Source organism: Papio anubis, chromosome 5 (genome assembly GCF_008728515.1).
Source record: "Papio anubis isolate 15944 chromosome 5, Panubis1.0, whole genome shotgun sequence".
NCBI classification, from domain to species: domain Eukaryota; kingdom Metazoa; phylum Chordata; class Mammalia; order Primates; family Cercopithecidae; genus Papio; species Papio anubis.
In genome coordinates, this window is record NC_044980.1 from 94,703,368 (window position 1) to 94,726,845 (window position 23,478).

Sequence of the window (23,478 nt, forward strand, 5' to 3'; positions counted from 1 at the left end):
CGCAACCTATGGAATGGGAGAAAATTTTTGGAATCTATCCATCTGACAAAGGTCTAATATCCACAATCTACAAGCAAAACACAACCACATCAAAAAGTGGGCAAAGAATATGGACAGACACTTCTCAAAAGAAGACATTTATGCAGCCAACAAACGTGAAAAAAAAGCTCATCATCATTGATCATTAGAGAAATGCAAATCAAAACCACAATGAGATACCATCTCATGCCAGTTAGAATGGCGATCATTAAAACATCAGGAAATAACAGTTGCTGGCAAGGATGAAGAGAAATAGGAATACTTTTACACTATTGGTGGGAGTTTAAATTAGTTCAACCATTGTGGAAGATAGTGTGGTGATTCCTTAAGGATCTAGAACCAGAAATACCATTTGACACAACAATCCCATTACTGGGTATATACCCAAAGGATTATAAAACATTCTACTATAAAGACACATGCACATGTATGTTTATTGCACCACTATTCACAATAGCAAAGACTTGGAACCAACCCAAATGCCCATCAACAATAGACTGGATAAAGAAAATGTGGCACATATATACCATGGAATACTATGAAAAAAAATGAAAAGATGAGTTCACGTCCTTTGCGGGGACACGGATGAAGCTGGAAACCATCATTCTCAGCAAACTAACACAGGAACAGAAAACCAAACACCGCATGTTCTCACTATAAGCGGGAGTTGAACAATGACAACACATGGACACAGGGAGGGGAACATCACACACTGGGGCCTGTTGGGGGTTGGGGGCTAGGGGAGGGTTAGCATCAGGAGAAATACCTAATGTACGTGATGGATTGATGGGTGCAGCAAACCACCATGGCACATGTATACCTATGTAACAAGCCTGCACATTCTGCACATGCATCCCAGAACTTAAAGTATAATAAAATAAATAAATAAAAAGAAATTTTTAAAAAAGAAATATTTGTTGTATCTAAAATACCTTGATAAATCATGTATTGACTCTTGCTGTGCATTACTCTAAATTTAATGTTTGCTAGACAAGGAATATGAAATTACTAAGCAATATAGAATTATTGAATTTTGAGTTCTCTATTTGAGGATATCAAGAAATATTATCTCCCTATTGTTTCTTTCATCATTTTGTAAGAGGGTATTTTTTTATTACAATTGTCAATTTTGAAAAGTAGATCCAAAAGTTTTCTTCTTATATCCCAGTATTTACCAGATAGTTCTTTATTGTTTGTGTTATAAGTGAGAATACATAACCATGACATTTATATATCTTTAGGAAGAATATGCCATTTAAGCAGTACAGTGTAGTATGTCACAAACTAACAATATCATCTGCTTTTTAAGAGAAAACATTTAGGTTGTCTTATGCAATTTAAAGTTTTCAGTATATTATCATTATCAAGCATGAAGGGTATTGTTTAGAAATGTTTATTTTTCAGCCAAATAGAATCAAACTAAATGCAGATATTTTATGCTCCATAAAGTAATTTAGGAAATTACTTAGCAAACACATTTTCATCAATGTTACAATTCAAACCATTTCATGGCATTTGCATTTGCAATTCAATTCTCATAAAAGCAAACTACAAAACCACAAATCACTGGTCCACTAAGTAGTACCTGGATATGGGAATAGCAACACTTAATGCATTCTGCAGATTGCTGGACTGCAGTAAGCCAGGTACTCCTTTGTACTTCAGACTCTTTGCAAATTATAGGATTACAATTGTTTGTGTTTGGCTGTTTGTATTTTGTTAAGAGTGGAAGAGAAAAAGAGTGTGAGAAAAAGAGAAAGATAAAATTTTCCTAGTCCATATGAAATAAAGAGAACTATAAAATAATTTAAATAAAAAACAATAAAATTAATAAAATAATTTCAATAAAAAATAATTTAAAAATGAAGCTATGTGTCTAACATCTTATTAAGACTCTTCTACTAAGGTTTCCTCTAGTCTCTCTCAGAAATGCCGGCAGAATGATCTCATTTTTTCCCACTCAAAGGTACATGTTATTATTTCTAAACTCATTCTTTACTTGACACTTTGCATCACTTGACTCCATAAATTATTATCTGCCCACATTAGGACACTATATGACTGAGAGAAAAATCTAAGTGGGAGATATTTCTACCAGTGCCTTCTTGCAATGGACCAATCACAGGCTTATAAATACAAAAATAAATTAGACAATTGCAATCATATGTACTGAGTAATATTGTTTGCAGAACATTTAGTGTTCAAAAGGAAATGCCATTTTGAAATATCTTTTGTCACATTTGAGATTAAATTTGGAGAATGGTAAATTAACTTTTCCCCTAGTAATAAAGTATTCTAGTTTTTAGGTTATTATTTAAACCAGTCTTACTACATAACATTCTACTGTCCAGAGAGGGTTAATACCTATAAAGTGATTATCCAAATCTAGTGATAATTAGCACACCAGGGGAATAAGATTTCCATTAAACGTATAATTTACTCTATTTCATTTGATTCTAGGGGTCATCAAAGTAGCTTTTTATGTACCTACGAGCTAGCCTACTAGCTTCAGTCGCTAAACTTCTCTGCCATGCATTCTGCACATCCCTTTTTTTCTATAGCTATTTCTTGTTGATTTGGTTTCTCATAAGCCATTAAGCAGAACTGCATAGTATAAACCTGTCACAATTTTGGACTATATGTTATGCGGAGAGATTCTAAAAAAATTCTCATAAAAATACTTATTTCAACTTGTGCTTTCAACAAGAGATATTACCCTTCATCTCCAGTGGCAAAATTATTTGAAGCTGATGAGTCATATAATAGTTCTCAACTCCCCAAAGCACCTTTATTATGGGAAACTACTCCTGTACTGTCATTTAGTTTGTGAAATATGAAATGCCACTATGTGATTTTTTTTCTCCAAATACCTAAGAGAAGAAAATATAGATGCCAATTGCTCACTAGATAGGAATCTTAAATGGTTGAACTTACACTGTTCATGCTAGATTTCTCAAGAGTGCTCTCACATGAATTTAAGAGATACAACTGTCTGTTAATATTTTGTTATTACCTTCAAAAACTTACTTATTAGAAATTAAATACAGTTTTAAAAATCCTCTATCTCTTTAACATGTAAACTGAGCATCATAGGAAGCAACTAAAATAATAAGACCTAGAAAGAAAAAAGACACTAATAATGGTGACAATATAAGCCTTATTTTGTTACTAATAGAAGGACTGTGTGGAAGCTTAATAAATTTCCCCATTTACTCAAGATCCATACTGGTGGTAGAAAGGTGTTAAATAAACATAATGAAATAGAAGAGACACAAATTAAATATAAATAAACAGATCATTCTGTACATAATGTAATGCAATTTATCATCTAGAAATAAAAGCTAAAAGTTTTTCAACTTATAATCTAAGCTAATGTTACATTTTCTGGATACATCTATATAGTTTAAAATTGACATTTGTTTTTACACTTTAATGGACATTAAAACTTTTCTTACTGTATTAATGCATTTCTTATGTTTGACCAACACTTGGCGAACAACTTGTGTTGATGTAAGAGGTAGCAAAATATTAAAGGAAGCTCCAAATTGAACATTTAATAACTTAATGAAATAATAGTTCCGATAAGGACAGTGTGTTAGTCAGTTCTCATGCTGCTATGAAGAAATATTCAAGACTGGGTAATTTATAAAGAAAAGAGTTTTAATTGACTCACAGTTCCGCATGGCTGGGGAGGCCTCAGGAAATTTACAATCAGGGCGGAAGGCGAAAGTGAAGCGTGGCACATTTTAACATAGCAGCAGGAGAGAGAGAAAAGAGTAAGGGGACTGAATTCACCTTATAGCACAGTTAAACCCTCAAGACTATCACATAGGATAAAAGAAAAAAAATCTAAAGTTCAGCATCTTCAAAGATTGAAGAATCATCAGTCCGTAAAGATGACAAGAAACCAACACAAGAACTTGAACAATTCTAAAAACCAGAGTGCCTTCTTTCCTACAAACAATCACATCCCCTTTCCAGCAACGGTTCTTGACCAGACTGAGAAGGCTGAAATAACAGAAATAGAATTCAGAATATGGATAGGAATAAAGATCACTGAGATACAACAGTTGAAACTTAATCTAAGGTGTGGCTAAGATCACAATAAAATGATTCAGGAGATGCCAAAATAGCAACTATAGAAAAGAACATAATTGTCTGATAGAACTGAAAAACATACTACAAGCATTTCATAATGCAATCACAAGTATTAACAGCAGGATAAACCAAGCTGAGGAAAGAATTTCAGAGCTTGAAGACTGGCTGTCTGAAAACAAACAAACAAACAGCAATAACAAAACAAACAAACAAACAAACAAAACAGTCAAGAATACAGAAAAACGAATGAAAAAGAATAAACAAAATCTCTGAGAAATATGGGATTATGTAAACAGACCAAATCCATGAATTACTAGTGTCCCTGAAAAAGATAGGGAGAGTGTAAGTAACTTGGAAAACACATTTGAAGATATCACCATGAGAACTTCCCCAATCTAGCTAGTGAGAGAAATATTCAAACTCAGGAAATGCAGAGAATCCCAGTAAGATACTTAACAAGATCTTCCCCTAGACACATAGTCATCAGATTGTCCAAGGTCAAAACGAAAAAAAAAAAAAAAAATGTTAAAGGCAGCTGTAGAGAAAGGTCAGGTCACTTACAAAAGGAAGCCCATCAGTCTAAGTGGGCCTCTCAACATAAGCTCTATAAGCCAGAAGAGGTTGAGAGACAATATTCAACATTCTTAAAGCAAAGAAATTCTAACACAGAATTTTATATCTGGTCAAACTAAGATTCAGAAGCAAAGGAGAAATAAGATCCTTTTCAGACAAGCAAGGCAATTCATTACCACTAGACATGCCTTACCAGAGCTCGTGAAGGAAACACTAACTATGGAAAGGAAAGACCATTACCAGCCACTGTAAAAATCAATTAAGTATACACGTCAGTGACACTATAAAGCAACCACACAAACAAGTGTGCATAATAATTAGCTAACATCATGATAATAGTATCAAATTTACACATATCGATACTAACTTTAAATATAAATGAGCTAAATGACCCCATAAAGTGATACAGAGTGGCAAGCTGGATAAAGAACCAAAACCCAACACGGGAGCACTCAGATTCATAAAACAATTTCTTAGAGACCTTCAAAGAGATTTAGACTCCCATGCAATAATAGTGGGAGACTTCAACACCCCAATGATAGTATTAGACAGATCACTGAGGCAGAAAATTAACAAAGATATTCAGGACCCGAACTCAGCACTGTATCAAATGGACCTGACAGAGTCCATTTACATCCTATCTACAGAACTCTCCACCCAAACATGACAGAATATACACTCTTCTCATTGTCACATGACACATACTCTAAAATCAAACACACAAGAGAAAATAAAACAATCTTCAGCAAATACAAAAGAATAGAAATCATGACAACCACTCTCTTGGACCTCAGCACAATAAACTAGAAATCAAGACTAAGAAAATCACCCAAAACCATACAAGTACGTGGAAATTAAATAACCTACTCCTGACCGACTTTTGAAATTAAGGCAGAAATCTAGAAGTTCTTTGAAAATAATGAGAACATATAACATACTAGAATCTCTGAGACACAACTATGGCAGATTTAAGAGAGAAATTTATGGCATTAAATGCCCACATCAAACAGTTAGAAAGATCTGTTTAACAACCTAACATCACAACTAAGAGAACTAGAGAACCAAGAACAAACCAACTCTAAAGCTAGCAGGAGATAAAAAATAACACAAATCAGAGCTGAACAGAATAAAATTGAAGCATGAAAAAACATACAAAAGACTAATGAATGTAAGAGTCGGTTTTTCAAAACAATAAATGAGATAGACCACTAGCTAGACTAATAATGAAAGAAAGATAAGATATAAATAAACACAATAAGAATTGACAATATGGACATTAACACCGACCCCATGGGGGGAAAAAAACTCTCAGAGACTGCTATGAACACCCCTATGCACACAAACTAGAACCTAGAATTGGATAAATTCCTGGAAAACTACAATCTTCCAAGTTTAAACTAGGAAGAAATTGAATCCCTGAACAGACCAATAATGACTTCCAAAATTGAAGCAGTAATAAAAAACGTATCAACCAGAAAAAAACCGGACTACATGGATTCACAGCCGAATTCTACCAGATGTACAGAGAACAGTTGGCACTGTTTCTTTTTTTTAAATTAATTTATTATTATTATACTTTAAGTTGTAGGGTACATGTGCATAACGTGCAGGTTTGTTACATATGTATACTTGTGCCATGTTGGTGAGTTGGCACTATTTCTACCGAAACTATTCCAAAAAGTTAAGTAGGAGGAACTCCTCTTTAATTTATTCTTTGAGGCCAGCATTATCAAACCAAAATCTGGCAAAAACACAACCAAAAAAGAAAATACCATGCCAATACCCTGATGAACATGAATGTAAAAACCCTCAACAAAATACTAGGCAATTGAATCCAGCAGCACATCTAAAAGCTAATCTGCCAAAATCAAGGAGGCTTTATCTCTATAATGCAAGATTGATTGAACATACACAAATCAATAAATGTGATTCATCACATAAACAGAACTGCAGACAAAAACCACATTAGTTATCTCAATAGATAAAGAAAAAAAGCTTTTGATAAAATTCAACACCCATTCATGATAAAAACTCCCTATAAACTAGGTACTGAAGGAACATACTTCAAAATACTAAGAGCCATCTATAAAAACTGCAACCAACATCATACTGAATGGGTAAAAGCTGAAAGTCCCCCCCTTTAAAAGTAGCACAAGTCAAGGATGCCCTCTCTCACTACTCCTATTCAACATAGTATTGGAAATCCTAGCCAGAGCAATCACGCAAGAGAAAGGAATAAAAGGCTTCCAAATAAGAACAGACAACATCAAACTATCTCTGTTTGCAGATGACATGAATCTATTTCTAGAAAACCCTATAGCCTCATCCCAAAAGCTCCTTAAGCTGATAAACAACTTCAGCAAAGTTTCAGGATACAGAATCAACATACAAAAATTAATAACATTCTTATACACCAACAACAGCCAAGCCAAGAGCCGAAACAGAGATGCAATCCCATTCACAATTGCCACAAAAAAAGAATAAAATACCTAGAAATACAGTTAACCAGGGAGGGAAAAGATCTTTACATGGAGAACTAGAAAACACTGTTCAAATAAATCAGAGATAACACAAACATGGAAAAACATCCCATTATCATGAATGGAAGAATCAATACAGTTAAAATGGCCATAATGCCCAAGGCAATTTACAGATTTAACACTATTTCTATTAAACTCTCTATGGCATTTTTTACAGAACTAGAAAAATGTATTTTAGAATTTATATGGAACCAAAAATGGGTACAAATAGCTGAGGCAATCCTATGTAAAAAGAACAAAGCTGGACGTATTACACTACCTGACTTCAAACTATATTATTGGCCTACAGTAAGCAAAACAGCATGGTACTTTTATAAAAACAACACACAGACCAATGGAATAAAATAAAGAACCCAGAAATAAGGCTACACACCTACAACTAAATGATTTTCAACAAAACTGACAAAAACAAGCAACTGGAAAAGGACTTCCTATTCAGCAAATGGTGTTGTGATAGCTGGCTAGCCATATTCAGAAGATTGAAACTGTACTCCTTCCTTACACCATACACAAAAATTAACTCGAGATGGATGAAAGACTTAAATGTAAATTCTAAAACTAAAATCAACTCTGGAAGACAACTTGGCAATACCATTCTGGACATAGGAACAGGAAAAGATTTTATGACAAAGGCTCCAAAACAATCGCAGCAAAAGCAAAAATTGACAAATAGTATCTAAGTAAACTAAAGAACTTCTGCATAGTAAAAGAAACTATCAACAGAGTGAACAGACAACCTACAGAATGGGAGAAAAATTTTGTAAACTATGCATCTGACAAAGGTCTAATACCCAGCATCTATGAGGAACTTAAGCAAATTTACCAGAAAAAAAAACAAATCACCTCATAAAAAATGGGCAATAGACGTGAACAGACACTTTTCAAAAGACATACATGAGGCCAAGAATCATGAAAAAAGCTCAACATAATGATCATTAGAGAAATGCAAATCAAAACCACAATGAGACATCATCTCACACCAGTCAGAATGGCTAGTCTTAAAAAGTCAAAAAATCATAGGTGCTGGTGGGGTTGTGGAGAAAAGGGAATGTTTATACACTTGATAGGAGTGTAAATTAGTATAACCATTGTGAAAAACAGTGTAGCTATTCCTCAAAGATCTAAAAACAGAAATACTATTTGACTCTAATCTCATTACTGTATATACACCCAAAGGAATATAAATTTTTCTATTATGAAGACACATGCACACATGTATGCTGCAGCACTATTCACTATATCAAAGACATGGAATCAACCTAAATACCCATCAATGGTAAACTAGATTAAAAAAAATGTGGTACATATACACCATAGAATGCTATGCAGTGATAAAAAAGAAGATTATGTTCCTTGCAAGAACATGGATGAAGCTGGAGGCCATTATTTTTAGGAAACTAACATGGGAACAGAAATTCAAATACCGTGTGGTCTCACTTGTAAGTGAGAGTTAAATGATGAGAACACATGGACATATAGAGCACACTGGGGACTATCAAAGGGTGGAGGGTGGGAGGAGGGAGGAGGGGGAGAATCAGGAAAAATAATGAATGGATACTAGGCTCAATACCTGAATGATGAAACAAACTGTACAATAAACTCCTGATACAACTTTACCTATAAAACAAAGTTGAACAGGTACCACTGAACTTAAAATAAAAGTTAAAAATAAACCATCTGCATTTTAGTAAGAAAGAAATTTTAGTGAAGAGCATGGAAAGCAGATGAAAATGATAAAATTTCAAATGTCATTTAAGAAATCCTTCTCTTTCTCTTCCATAGGACAATTAATAATGCCTAAAGAACAGTGCTCAAAGGATTCCACTTATGCTGTGTGGATTTGAACATTTGCAATGTTACTGATATATTTTCAGGTTACTGAAATTTGGCTTCATAAATGATGTTTACTTGAGAATATATATGACATCATAATTCAAACCAAATTTTACTTAGTGATGAATAACTAAATCAGCATTTCATTTTATTTTGTGTTCTCTTTTTGTTGTTTTTTATTCAGGGATGTCACAAATTTCTCAGCAGTGACCTATTTTCATTCCTATTTCATACCATTCCTAATGAAACCCTGGTGTCATTTTCAGAATCATCTTATGGATTCTCTTCTTTTCTTTCAGACTTTTCATTTTACCATACTTGTTTACTTCAGGTTTTATTTCACTATTATGCCCATGTGACCTTATAAGCAATATTTCTCTTTCTCTCCTGATTCTCTTGTGAAATATTCTATTAATATTTGCCTCCCACCAAGATCTTGCATATTCCATCTACTGCATGTTGCTATTGATGGTGACTGCCATTATTCTATTTCTTTATTTTCATATTCTTATCTGTGCCTTGGCTTCTGATGTTTGCATTAAGACATTTAATTGTGTACTTGCTCTCGATGAAAGGGCCAATTTCCCAAAAGTGCCACCATGAGAATTATTTCCCAGACAATAAAACAATCATCTTGGCACCATATATATCAGCCCTTCCTATATGCTATGGGAAGAAGTTCCTTCCCATAGCATATGAAGCCAAGTGACAAGAAAAAAAAAAATAGATTACTGGGCTGTTGGGATAAGGAAAATATCTTTTACCGTTTTATTGTTTAGGTGTTAGTGCACTAAAGAAAATGTTGCCTTCATGAAATACACCTGGACATCAGCTGGAAGTGTCTTGAATGAGTCTTGATAGAAAGTCTAAGGCATATGTAACACCTAACTAAATATTCAATGTGTTTAGAAATTTATTCTTGGCCAGTTGCATTGGCTCATGCCTATAATCCCAGCACTTTGGGAGGCCGAGGTGGGCGGATCACTAGGTCAGGAGATCAAGATCATCTGGCTAACACGGTGAAACCCCGTCTCTACTAAAAAAAATACATAACTTTTCTAAAAAAAAAAAAAAATTAGCCGGACGTAGTGCAGGCACCTGTAGTCCCAGCTACTCGGGAGGCTGAGGCAGGAGAGTGGCATGAACCCAGGAGGCGGAGCTTGCAGTGAGCCAAGATCACGCCATTGCACTCCAGATTGGGCAACAGAGTGAGACTCTATCTCAAAAAAAAAAAAAAAAGAAATTTATTCTTCTGCCAAAGTTAATTAAACAGAAGGAGACTTGTGTAAAGACCATCAATCCTGATAACCATGGTTTTCTTGGGCTGCCTAAGCATAAACAAATGATATTCTAGTGAAGAATCTAAATAGTTTATTGCCTAACTGAAGAGAAAGCTAACAAAATGACAAGCAATTTCATCTACCTGTGGAAAAACAGAAATCAGAGGGTCATCTGAATTATACAGTGAAAGAGCTGGAGAATATCTCGATAATCCATAGAGCCAACACGTCCACTGTGCATTGGGAAAAGAAAAACAAGACTTAGAGTTAAAAATAATGGAGAAATTTCATTCCTAGTTGTGTTAGTTTCTAGGGCTGACATAACCAAGTACCACACACTGAATGGCTTAAACAACAGAAATTTATTGTCTCATGGTTCTGGAGAATACAACGTCCAGATCAACCTGCCAGCACGGTCGATTCCTTCTGATGTACATTCGAAGGAAATTTGTCCCATGCCTCTCTCTTACCTCTTGTTGGTTGACTGGCAATTTTTGAAGTTCCTTGGCTTCTGGTATACCACCCCAATCTTTGCTTTCATCTTAATATGACATTCTCCCTATATGCATGTCTGTGTCTCTGTGTCTAAGTTGCCTTTTTTCTTTCTTTGTTTTTGGAAGGACATCAATCATATTAGGGGCACACCCTACTTCAGTATGACTGCATCTTAACTAATTAGATCTGCAATGATTCTACTTCCAAATTAGGTCAAATTTTGAGGTACTGTGGGTTTGAACTTAATATGAATTTTGTGGGTATGCAATTCTGTTCATAACAGTAGTTAATGACAGTACTTCTATTTTAGAGAGCATTTTAAATCAGGAGTTAGCCATTGCCTCACTCCTGTAATCCCAGCATTTGGGGAGGCTGAGGCGGGTGGATCACTTGAGGTCAGGAGTTTGAGACTAGCCCGTCTAACATGGTGAAACCACGTCTCTACTAAAAACAGAAAAATCAGCTGAGTGTGGTGGTGCACACCTGTAATCCCAGCTACTCAGGAGGCTGAGGCAGGAGAATCGCTTGAATCTGAGAGGTGTAGGTTGCAGTGAACCAAGATACGCCTCTGCACTCCAGCCTGGGAGACAGAGTGAGACTCTGTCTCAATAAAAGGTACATAAATATGTAAATAAATCAGGAGTTAGACTTGTTTCAAAAAACTAGTCATTATTAGAATTAGATGAGGGACCTTTGAAATTACATATCATTGTGCCCCACTCTCAGAAATCGTTGTTCAAGTGGTCTTCAGTGGGACTTGAGTGTGGATATACATATTTTTAATTTCCTGAATTATTCTTAAATGCAGAAAATATAAGAACCACCAGGCTAAAGGAATATGAAGTATTTTAATACCAAAGCATCTGTTAGTTTATTACTCCATTACCTCTAACTTGATGCTATTTTCCTTTGTTTGAAAGTTTTAAGTTCAAAGCTACACCACATATTCCACTGAATGCTGCTAATTCATCTAAGTTTACTGAATTTAAAATTTTGTTTGCTTTTCTGTGTCATTCTCCAAATTCACTTGACTCTGTTATTTATTTAATTCACTTACATTTTACTGTGGATGGCGTTCAAAATACTCATTGGTTGATACAGCAAAAGTATTGACCCATCAGAATAGACACCAGGCTGATCAGAAAAGGTCATAAACACCAAGAAGGCATTCTAACATGTGCCAGCTGAACGCCAAGTCTGTGAGTGTGTCTTCTCTGCCCGAGACTGCTCTGGTTTATCTTATTACTGATTTATTTATTTTTGAGGGAAAATATTATTTCTGGGTCATGCAACTAAGTAAGATGCCATTTGGCAGTTTCTGCTCCAAATCATAATGTACCACCCTAAAGAAATTATATTTTTCAAAAGCCATGTTTACCTAATTCAAAACTCTTAGGGAAATATAGTTATTAAAAAAATTTTAGTCCAAATATTTCATTTATTTTCAATGGGTGAAGCAGGCTACCCATCCCACACATTGTGCTCTACCTCATAGAGCCTCCTCTTTATGTTCACTCTATTGGCTGGACTGAATGTCTAAGGGACATGGAAACCATTTGTAGTTACAGCTCTATTATCAGATGCCACTGTTTGAAAATTGCTTCAATTCCCTCCATTTTCATTGATATAAATCAGATGATAATTCCAGTTACTCTTTATAAAGTTCTTAGGTAAATTAGATAGGCAGGAATAGTCTTACAAAAACTATAAAATGTGCTAAGCTTTTCTCTTTTATTCATGAGCTGAATTCTTTTTTCTTTTACTAGCTTGTGAAGATATATTAAAACAATTTCTAATAAGGTGTATCTGAATGATGTACATGTTGGGATAAGGCCAAAAGATTTTGAGATGCTACATTTTATTGAGAAAATTATGATTCTCTGACCGTGAAATCTCTTCAGACTGTTGAACATGAAAATGGGGCAATCTTTCTTTAAAATAGCTATCAAGAGTAAAGGAAGGCGAAATAATACATTCTCTACCAATTCTCCAGGAAAAAGTAGATGTACTTTATCTATAAATTCGGCTCAAGGGAATAGTTTAGTGCTATTTCCACTATAGCAGTCTGTCACAAAGATCATCAAGTCTGAAAGAAACTAGCTAAAATCTCTGAAACTAGGTGCCTTATTGTAGTCTAAAAATACAATATCATGGATATAAGAATCAAAAACTTCCTTCTCTCATGTACTGTCCCAAAAGGCATGATTACAGTCCTCATGACATTTCATACCTAGGAAAACTTAATAATTTTTATAATTCATAATGTGCCTGAATCATTAATTCCTTCTATGCAACGATGTTTTCCTGAGTCTTTGCCTAGTATGTATGTAACGTTGCAGGTACGTAATGTATTTTTGAGTAAATTACTTCTGTCAGATTAGAAAATAATCTGTATTAGTTGGTTCTGGCTGATACAACAGAATACCCATAGACTGGGTGGCTTAAAAAGCAAAACATTACGTTTTAAAACTTACACTGGAAGTTCAAGGTCAGGATGCCAGCATGATCCAGTTTTCTCTTTTTTAAAAAATTTCAACTGTTCTTTTAGATTCAGGGGGTACATGGTAGCTTTGTTATACCGGTATATTGCCTGATGCTGAGGTTTGGGCTTCTATGGATACCATAACCCAGGTACTGAGCACAGTACCCAATAGGTACTATTCAACCCTTGGCCCCCTACCTCCCTCCCCACTCTAGTAATCCTCAGTGTCTATTGTTCCCCTCTTTATATCCAATGTGTACCCAATATATAGCGCCCTCTTCCAGGTGGGAAAATATGATACTTGGTTTTCTGTTCCTGTGTTAATGGGCTTAGGAAAATGGCCTCCAGCTTCATCCCTATTGCTGCAAATGACATGATTTTGTTCTTTTTTAAGACCTACATAGTATTCCATGGTCTATATGTACATTTTCTTTATTCAATCCACCATCGATGAGCACCTAGGCTGATTCCATGTCTTTACTATTGTGAATGGTGGTGCAATGAACATACAAGTGCATCCATCTTTTTGGTAGAATATTTATTTTCCTTTGGGTGTATACCCAGTAATTGGACTGATGAGTTGAATAGGAGTTCTGTTTTACGTTCTTTGGAAATCTCCATATTGCTTTTCATAGTGACTGTATTAATTTACATTTCCACAAACGGTATATAAGCATGTATAAGCATTTCCCTTTCTCTCCAGCCTTACCTGTCATTTATATATTCATACTTTATTTCAGAAATAATTAAGTTATATGAAAAGGAAGTAAATATTTCTGACTTTAGCAAGTAGGTTGGCATTTTCTCCCAATAGCTGTTACCTAATTCCTGCCAAGTGACTCATAGTGCTCACTATCATGCATTATGACGTGCGAAGGGTGACCTTGTTTATACACTTTCACTTTTGCTCTTTCAACACAGGACATTTCCTCTGTGCTAACAAGGCTGAAGTAAATTGCTACTAAAACAAGTGCAGCCCCTTAGTTGCTACCATCTTGCCATTAGATAAAGTTCCAGGTACCATATCTTTTATCTTTTATTGGACACTGAAATTTTGGATATCTTTCCTCAATACTTTAATTCTATTTTGCTGAGCAAAATCTGGAAACCATTGTGTAGGAAAGTTTTTCCTCTCTCTCTCTCTCCATCTCTCTCTCCAGTCTCTTGGTATTTAAATTTGTGTTCTTTTTTCTTGGTGCTCAGTATTTACTTTACAGTATAGTAAAACTGTAAAGTTTTAGTTAGGGGTGTGCGTGTGTGTGTGTGTGTGTGTGTGTGTGCATGTGTGTGTTTGCGTGACTTCAAGCCACACCTGACCTTTTTTTAATGCCAGTTTTTGGGAGCATGGCCTCAGCCAAGATCTTATGTCTTACTTGACTAAGAGGTTGTTAAAGGCAGTGATGTGCTGGAGTCAGCTAACCTAGACTTGTAAAAGCCAAATGTGTATATTTTGTTTAATATTTTTATTGACTCATAATATTTATACATATTTGTAGGGTATATGTGATATCTTGTTGCATGCATAGAATGGCGAATGATTAAGTCAGGGTATACCTCTAGTATTTATCACTTCTCTATGTTTAGAACATTTCAAGTCCTCTCTTCTAGCTAAATTAAAATATACAATACATTGTTGTTGACTATAGTTACCCTACTCTGCTATTAAACTTATTTCTTCTATCTAACTGTATGTTTACACCCATTAACCAATCTCTCTTTGTCTCTCCCACCTCCATGACACACCCTTCCCAGCCTCTGATATCTCTCATTCTACTCTTTACCTCCACGAGATGCGGAGTTAGCTCCCACATGTGAGTCACCACATGCAATATTTGTCTTTTTGTACCTGGCTTATTTCACTTAACATAATGACCTCCAGTTCCATCCAAGTTGCTGTAAATAACATAACTTTCACTCCTTTTTCATGGTCAAATAGTTGGTAGAAATGGAAATTGGTATAGGCACTATGGAAAACAGTAGGGAGATTTCTCAAAAACTAAAAATAGAACTACTATGTGTGCGATCCAGCAACCTGACTACTGCATATTTATTCAAAGGAAGAGAAATGATATAAAAGGAATATTTGCACCCCCATCTGTATGGCAGCACTATTCACAATAGCAAAGGTATAAAATCGACCTAAGTGTCTATTAAGAGACAAATGAATTAAGTAAATATATCATATACACACAACAGAATACTCTTCATCCATTTTTTTCAAACTTTTTGTGCAAAGACTTCACTTTGGTAACTTGGAATTGCCTCTGATGGAAGTACTTACATAAGGCATATTGGTAATCAGTACAGATCAGAGCCTTTTCCTTTATAGAGAGCTATTATGATTATGAGGGTTCAATTGTGAGGTCGGGGTCTACATTTACAAATATTTTTGATTTGAGAGTCAAGAATGGCAATGCTAGTTCCTTTTATCATCCTGTAACCCTGTCTTCCCTGAAAGCCTAGGATACTATGAATATGCTTTGATTTTATCAATGGCATTTGTAGTACATCCAAAACTAAATTCTGGTAAGATGGATTACTTGCTAGAAAGATACCTGCAATAAACATTTTGATTTTGATAGATAATTGCCCTATATTTTAAGATTTTGTACTTCTACTAACAGTACATAAAAAATGTACATTTATTTCTCAACACTGTCACAAGGGTTTGGTGTTTGCAAGTGATTAACCATTCTGAGAAGTGAAAAAAAAAATATTCTTTTGGCTTGCACTTCTTTCATTACAAGTTATAGTGAATTATCTTATGTATTTATTGACCATTTTATATTTGTTTCTGTTTTGGTGCCTAGCACTTTCTTTTGATTCTTTCTCAGAATTTCCATCTCCCTGCTTACATTATTCATGTGCATGTGGTACTCTTTCTCCTTTAGAGCACTTGCCACATTAGCCATAGTTATTTTAAATTCCTATTTGGATACTCCAAAATCTCTGTTACATGTGAGTCTAGTTCTGATGCTTGCTTTGTTTTCAGGCTGTGTTTTTTGTCTTTTAGCATGCTGTGTAATTTTTTGTTGAAAGCTAGACATGATATAGCAGAAAAAAGGAAGTTAGGTAAATAATTCTTTAGTGTAAGGTTTTGTTAATCTAACTAGGAGTTAGGCTGTATTTACTATTCGCCTTAGCTATAGGAGTGAGAAGCTACATTTCCTCTAATGTTATTTTTTCTATGCTGTTGTTTTTAGGCTTTTCTATAGACTTCTTATTAAATAGGTCTGAACCTTGCAGTTCTTTCAGCTGTAATTCTTTGTTCTTATACAGAATCCCAATTAATGTGACAGTAAGATTTAGGAAGTAGGGAATCATTCTAAAATTCTACAATGAGGTCTAATTATTTTAGTGCACCTGTACCCCTGGGCTGTGACCTTTACAAATGCTTTTCACTTCTTCTTCTCACTTAGACAAAACATCAAGTCTAGAGGGGGCTGGTGTTTGGTATTTCCCTTCCTGAAAGGTCAGTTGTGTTCTGGTAAAATCCAAATTACTTAGTCTCTGGTAAAATAGTTTTCTTGAAGGATGGACTTTTACTGAGAACAGAATCTCTGGGTGCATTGCAAAAATGAGTACATGTCTGATCATCCTGCCATAAGGATATTTTTCTCCAGTTTTCTTAATGAGAACCTGGGGAGACTCTTAGAAGTAAAACTCTAAGAGAGAGTGTGGCAGCCCAACTAAGACTGGACATGCAAGAGTATTTATCTCCCAAGCTAGCTCATGCTCAATCTCCAGCAACTGGTCACTCACCTGTTCATTGTTTTTACTTATACTGGCTCCAGATATGGGCTTCTGCTCCTAGAATAAGTAGTTATTCTCTGTGTTTGCCGATTTCTCCAGTTTTCAGGGTGCAGTTTGCCCTGCGACCTCAATTTTCGGATAGATTAAAGGAGAGTTGTTGATTTTCAGTTTGGCCTTTTTCTTGTCCTGAGGATAAAGATGATGATTTCTAAACTATTTTTTTTATGTTGAACAGACTATGAAATATTAATTTTTTCAGGAAACTGATTTTTATCTCTTTTAAAAGTATTGAACTCTTCTAAATTCTATTTCATGTATCCATTGGAAAAGCATATTTAATGTACAATGCGAACCTTATAAGTTAATTTTAAATACATCCTATGACTAATTTGGAAGACCTTAGGGACATAATTAGCCCATCTTTGTGTCAGTTCCTCTTCTATAAAATGATATTAATAACAATTTGTCTATAAGCTAAAGATGATTATATGTTCTTTTGCTTGATAAATACTAGGTATCCAGATTGAACACTAGTTGGCAAACTAAGACCTTTAGTCAAATTCAGCTCACCAATTGTTTGGTAATTACAGTTTTATTAAAACACAAGTGTTCATATTAATCTGTTTATTAACCATGGCTCTTTTGTGCTACAATGTCATAAATTGATAGTTATGAGAGACTGTATGGAACACAGTGTCTAGAATACTTATCATCCATTCTATCTGGTATTTTACAGACAAAAAAATTGCTGATCCCCGGTCTAGATTGTATTGAACTTCTTCCACCACCATGTATGTCAGTGGTTCTCAAACTTTATCAGAGAGTGATAAAGACAGTGTATCTTATTAGAGCACAAAATTGCTAGACTCCCAACTCCAGAATTTCTGACGAAGTTGATTTTGGATGGATCCTAATCATTTGCATTTCTAAAATATTATCTGGTAATGTTGATGCTGCCAGTCCAGGAACCACACTTTGAGAACTACTGACCTAAAATATTTTATGAAAGAAATACAAATATCCCAAGAAGCTAAAGTTTATATATAGTTATTTCCTGAGCTCACATTAACTTGTTTTTCCTAAGTTCAATTCCTCATGCAAAAAAAAACAAACAAAAACCTCTAAACTCAGTGACACAGCTGGAAGTACTAGAAAGACTAAACATGTTTCACATGAAATCTTTCTAATGCATTCTATCTCCATCAGCTGAAGCCATTGACCATTTCCAGCATGCTATTTCTCCAACTCCACCTTCATAGCTGTGAGCCAGGCAATATTCCCTACAGGGTACAGCCTCCTAGAATTAGATATGGATTAGTCTGTTCTCACACTGCTATAAAAATACCTGAAAGTAGGTAATTTATAAAGAAAAGAGGATCAATTGACTCATGGTTCTGCAGGCTGTGCAGAAAGCATAGCAGCTTCTTCCTCCAGGGAGGCCTCAGGAAATTTCCAATCATGGTGGAAGACAAAGGGGATGTGAGGCACTTCATATCGTCAGAGCAGGAGGAAGAAAGAGAGTGAAAGGGGAGGTGCTGCACACTTTTAAACAATCAGATCTCATGAGAGCTCACTCACTATAATGTTCCAAGAGGGGATGGTACTGAACCATTCATGAGAACTCTGCTCCCGTGATCCAATCACCTCCTACCAGGTCCCACCTCTAATGCATGGGGATTAAAACTTGACATGAGATTTTGGTGGTGACACAGATGCAAACTGTATTATCCTACCCCTATCCCCTTCAAAATCTAATTCCTTCTAATATTACAAACTACAATCATGCCTTCCCAACAGTCCCCCAAAGTCTTAACTCATTCTACCATTAACTTAAAAGTCCGAAGGCCAAAATCTCATCCGTGACGAGGCAAGATCTTCTGCCTGTGGGCCTGTAAATTCAAAAACAAGTTAGTTACTTCCAAGATACAATGGAGGTACAGGCATTGGGTAAATACTCCTGTTCCAAAAGGGAGAAATCAGCCAAAAGAAAGAGGTTACAGGCCTTACACAAGTTCAAAACCCAGAAGGGCAGCAATTAAATCTCAAAGCTACAAAATAAACTCCTTTAACCCCATCTCTCATATCGAGGGATTAATAGCGCAAGAGGTGGGCTCCCAAGGCCTTGGAATGCTCTATCCCAGTGCCTTTCCAGGGTTCAACTCCCACAGTTACTCTCAAGGGCTGTTATTAAGTGCCTGCAGCTTTTCCAGGTGCATGGTACAAGCTGTCAGTGGATCTACTATTTGAGGGTCTGAAAAACAGTGGCCCTCTTCTCACAGCTCCACTAGGCAGTACCCCTGTGGGGACTCTATGTTGGGGCTCCAACTCCACATTTCCCCTCTCCACTGACCTAGTACAGGTTCTCCATGAGGACTCCACCGCAGCAGCAGGTTTTTACCTGGACATCCAGGCTTTTCCATACATCCTCTTAAATCTAGGCAGAGGCTCCCAAGCCTCAACTCTAACAACATGTGGAAGCCAACAAGCCTGATGGTTTGCCCTCCATGAAGCAGTATCCTGACCTGAGGATGGCTGGAGTTGGAGCAACTAGTATGTGGAGAGAAGTGTCCCAAGACTGTGCAGGGCAGTGGGGCCCCATACATGGCTCAGGAAACCATTCTTCCCTCTTAGGCCTCTGCACCTGTGATGGGAGGGGCAGCTACAGAGGTCTCTGAAATGCCTTCAAGGTGTCCCCATTGTCTTGGCTATTAACATTTGGCTTCCCTTTGTTTATGCAAACTTCTGCGGCCTGTTTGAATTCCTTCCTAGAAAATGTGTTTTTCTTTTCTACCATATGGCCAGGTGGCAAATTTTCCAAACTTTTATGCTCTGCTTCCCTTTTAAATTAAGTTCCAGTTTCAGATAATTTTTTTACTCGTGCATATAGGCATAGATAATTGGAAGCACCCAGGTCACTTTTTAAATATTTTACTGCTTAGAAATTTCTTCCACCAGATACCTTAAATCATGACTCTCTAGTTCAAAGTTCCACAGGTCCCTAGAGTAGGGGCAATCTTTGCTGAAGTATAGCAAAAGTGACTTTTATTCCAGTTCCCAGTGAGTTCCTCATTTCTATCTGAGAACTCTTCAGCCTGGATTTCATTTTCCATATCACTATCAGCGTTTTAGTCACAACAATTTAACAAGTCTCTAGAAATTTCCAAACATTCCCTTATATTCCTGTCTTCTTCTGAGCCCTCCACACTCTTCCAACCTTGGCCTATTACCCAGTTCCAAAGTGGCTACCACATTATCAGGTATATTTTTAGCAATACCCCACTCCTGGTACCAATATTATGTATCAGTTCATTCTCTCACTGCAATAAAAAACTGCTTGACACTGGGTAATTTATAAAGAAGAAAGGTTTAATTGGCTCATGGTTCTGTAGGCTGTACAGTAAACATTGTGGTTCTGCCTCTCAGAAGGCCTTAGGAAACTTCTAATCATGGCAGAATGCAAAAACTGAGTGATGCACTTCACATGGCCAGAACAGGAGGAAGAGAGAGAGTAAAGGGGGAGGTGCTGCTCACTTTTAAATAACCATATCTTATGAGAACTCACCAAGGGGAGGATGATACAAAACCATTCTTGAGAACTCTGCCTCTATGACCAAATCACCTCACACAAGGTCCCACTTCCAACACTGGGGATTATAATTAAATATGATATTTGCATGGGGTCACAGATCCAAACCATATCAAATGCTTTTACAGTCTTCTTATTGTGGTAAGATCAAATTGTCTTTAAGTATGACTTGGGAATCTGTGGATAATAAAGGAAAACTAGAGGAGCTATGCTTGTGAGGGTAGGAGATAGTCAGTTTTTTACTTGGAATTTTTTTTTTTAATGTCTAAATTATCATACTATGAATTACCTATATATTGTAATTGGGATGACTACATTTTATGATTATATTTTGAGTCCTATGGAAAATCGTAAAGAAAAAAATATTCCAAGCTCATGTATAAAATCCATAGAAAATTTACTATTGTAAAGGCATGGTCAGAAGAATAAGACTGAGGGAAGGATGGACAAGGGACAAATAGAGAAACATCACATAAAGTGAAACCTCTTTCTGACTACCTGTTGTATGGATCTCACAGCTCTTTTTCCACATTGTTTCCCCTAACATTTTTCCAAACTGATCTTAAACAAACTAACTGCCTTAAAATAGTTTTTGGGAGGCTCCACTTTGGGAGAACGTGCTCAAGTAAGAAAACAATTATCCCTTTATTTTCTACATATGTTTAATTTTAGTTTCAGATAGACAAGAAGCTCTTCCAGGAGAGGTGACAAATAAGCCATGATTTCAGGTATCAGTTGGTTAATGTTTAGTATGGGAGATGATTGAAGTCAAAACCACATGAAAACCAAATGAACTTTGAATCAGAAAGTTATTATGTCCTAATTATAATTAACACTAGCCTTTTAGACACCTATTATAGTATCTTAGGAGTTCTAGAATGACATTTTGTCTTTTTTCCAGAGTCAAACCGGTGCATATTTCTAATTTTGCTCACAATTTTTTCTTTAGAAGTAGTCTTTGTTTTTTGCCATATACTCCCAGTAATGTGAATACTGAAGTTAGGAGACTGATCATGGTTTTACATATACTGAAAATACTGATAAAAATACTGGTGATTACTATTCAATCATCATAGTTTAAAAATAGTTAACTTTGTTTTTGCCCCTTTGATTCAGTTATTTTACAGAGTTATTCATTTATTTGCTTTTAACCATGAAGCAACATAGCTTTTTTGACTTATCACCCATACTCACACCTGAATGAGTTTACTTGGCAGGTCTATGCACATTGCACAATGTACCTGTAGTTTCAATTGTTTACTGCCTTCTATCTGTTTTTGATTGTATCTCATGGATTTCCTTGATATTTTCCTAAGAAGGACATTAAATTTTTATTATTCTCCTTGTTTTCTTTTATTTATAAAGCAGATAGAGGCCATCCTAGTAGGTTTTTCAAAAATGCACACAGAAAGTATATAGACTAATGAAATAGGCTTATGCAATATTTTGCCATATAATTTGATACCTCACAAAAATTTAGATGTATTTAAAGTAGCTAAAAATGAGTTCCTTTTTATATGATTTATATATTAATATTGGTAAATTTACATTCCAATTTTATATAACAGAAAGAAGACAGTTTCAGTAAAGAGTTAAAAATATAGCTAAACAAATATGTCTATAAGTTAGGTTTAGTAACAATTAGTTTTATTGAGCCAAAACAACTGTACAAAAATTTGAAAATTCAAATAGAATTTTTGCTTTCAATAAAATTATTTTGTAATGTCTTCCTAAATAATTAACCTAATTTGTATGTCAGCGTCAACCCCTACTGCACTGGAATGGTAAATTCTCATATCTTATTTCTTCACAAAAAAAATGTTTTAACGCAAAAATTTTTCAATTGTTATGCATAATCAATAGAATACATTGTCAATTCTTTAGTTTGATATTTGAGGCTAGGTATATAGATTTTCAAGCTCCCCTGTTGTTATCCAACATAAGTAGATATCAATATATGCATATTATATATTCACAAATTTTAGGTGCACAATATGAAAATTATTAGTAATTTTATGCAGTTGTGCAAGCATCAACACAATCTAATCTTAGAACTTTTCCGTTACACTAAAGATTTCCATATGCTTTTTTGTGGTTAAATTCCTCATTCATACCTGACTCCAAGTGATCATTTATCTAATTTCTGTCTCTATAACTATGCCTTTTTTAGAAATTTCACATAGCATACCATGTTATATATATAGGGTTTTTTTTGTTTGTTTGTTTTTTCTGATTACCTTCTTTCATTGTAACATGTTTTGTACAAGATCTATCCTTATTAATTCATTTATTTAATAGGAAGTCCTTTCCCAGTTGCTTGTTTGTGTCAGCCTTGTCACAGATCAGGGGGTTGCAGGTGTGTGGCCTTATTTCTGGGCTCTCTATTCTGCTCCATTGGTTTATATGTCTGTTTTGGCACCACTACCATGCTGTTTTGGTTGCTGCAGCCCTGTAGTACGGTTTGAAGTTAGATAATGTGATACCTTCTACTTTGTGCTTTTTACTTAGGATTATCTTGGCGATTTGGGCTCTTGTTTTGTTTCCATATGAATTTTTAAATAGTTTTTTTCCAGCTCTGTAAAGAATGTCATTGGTAGTTTGATAGGAATAGCTTGAATCCATAAATTGCTCTTGGCAATAAGACCATTTAATTGTATTAATTCTTTCAACCCATGAGCATGGAATGTTTTTCCAATTGCTTGTGTCATCCCTGATTTCTTTGAGCGGTATTTTGTAGTTCTCATTGTAGACTTCTTTCACCTCCCTGGCTAGGTGTATTCCTAGGTATTTTATTCTTTT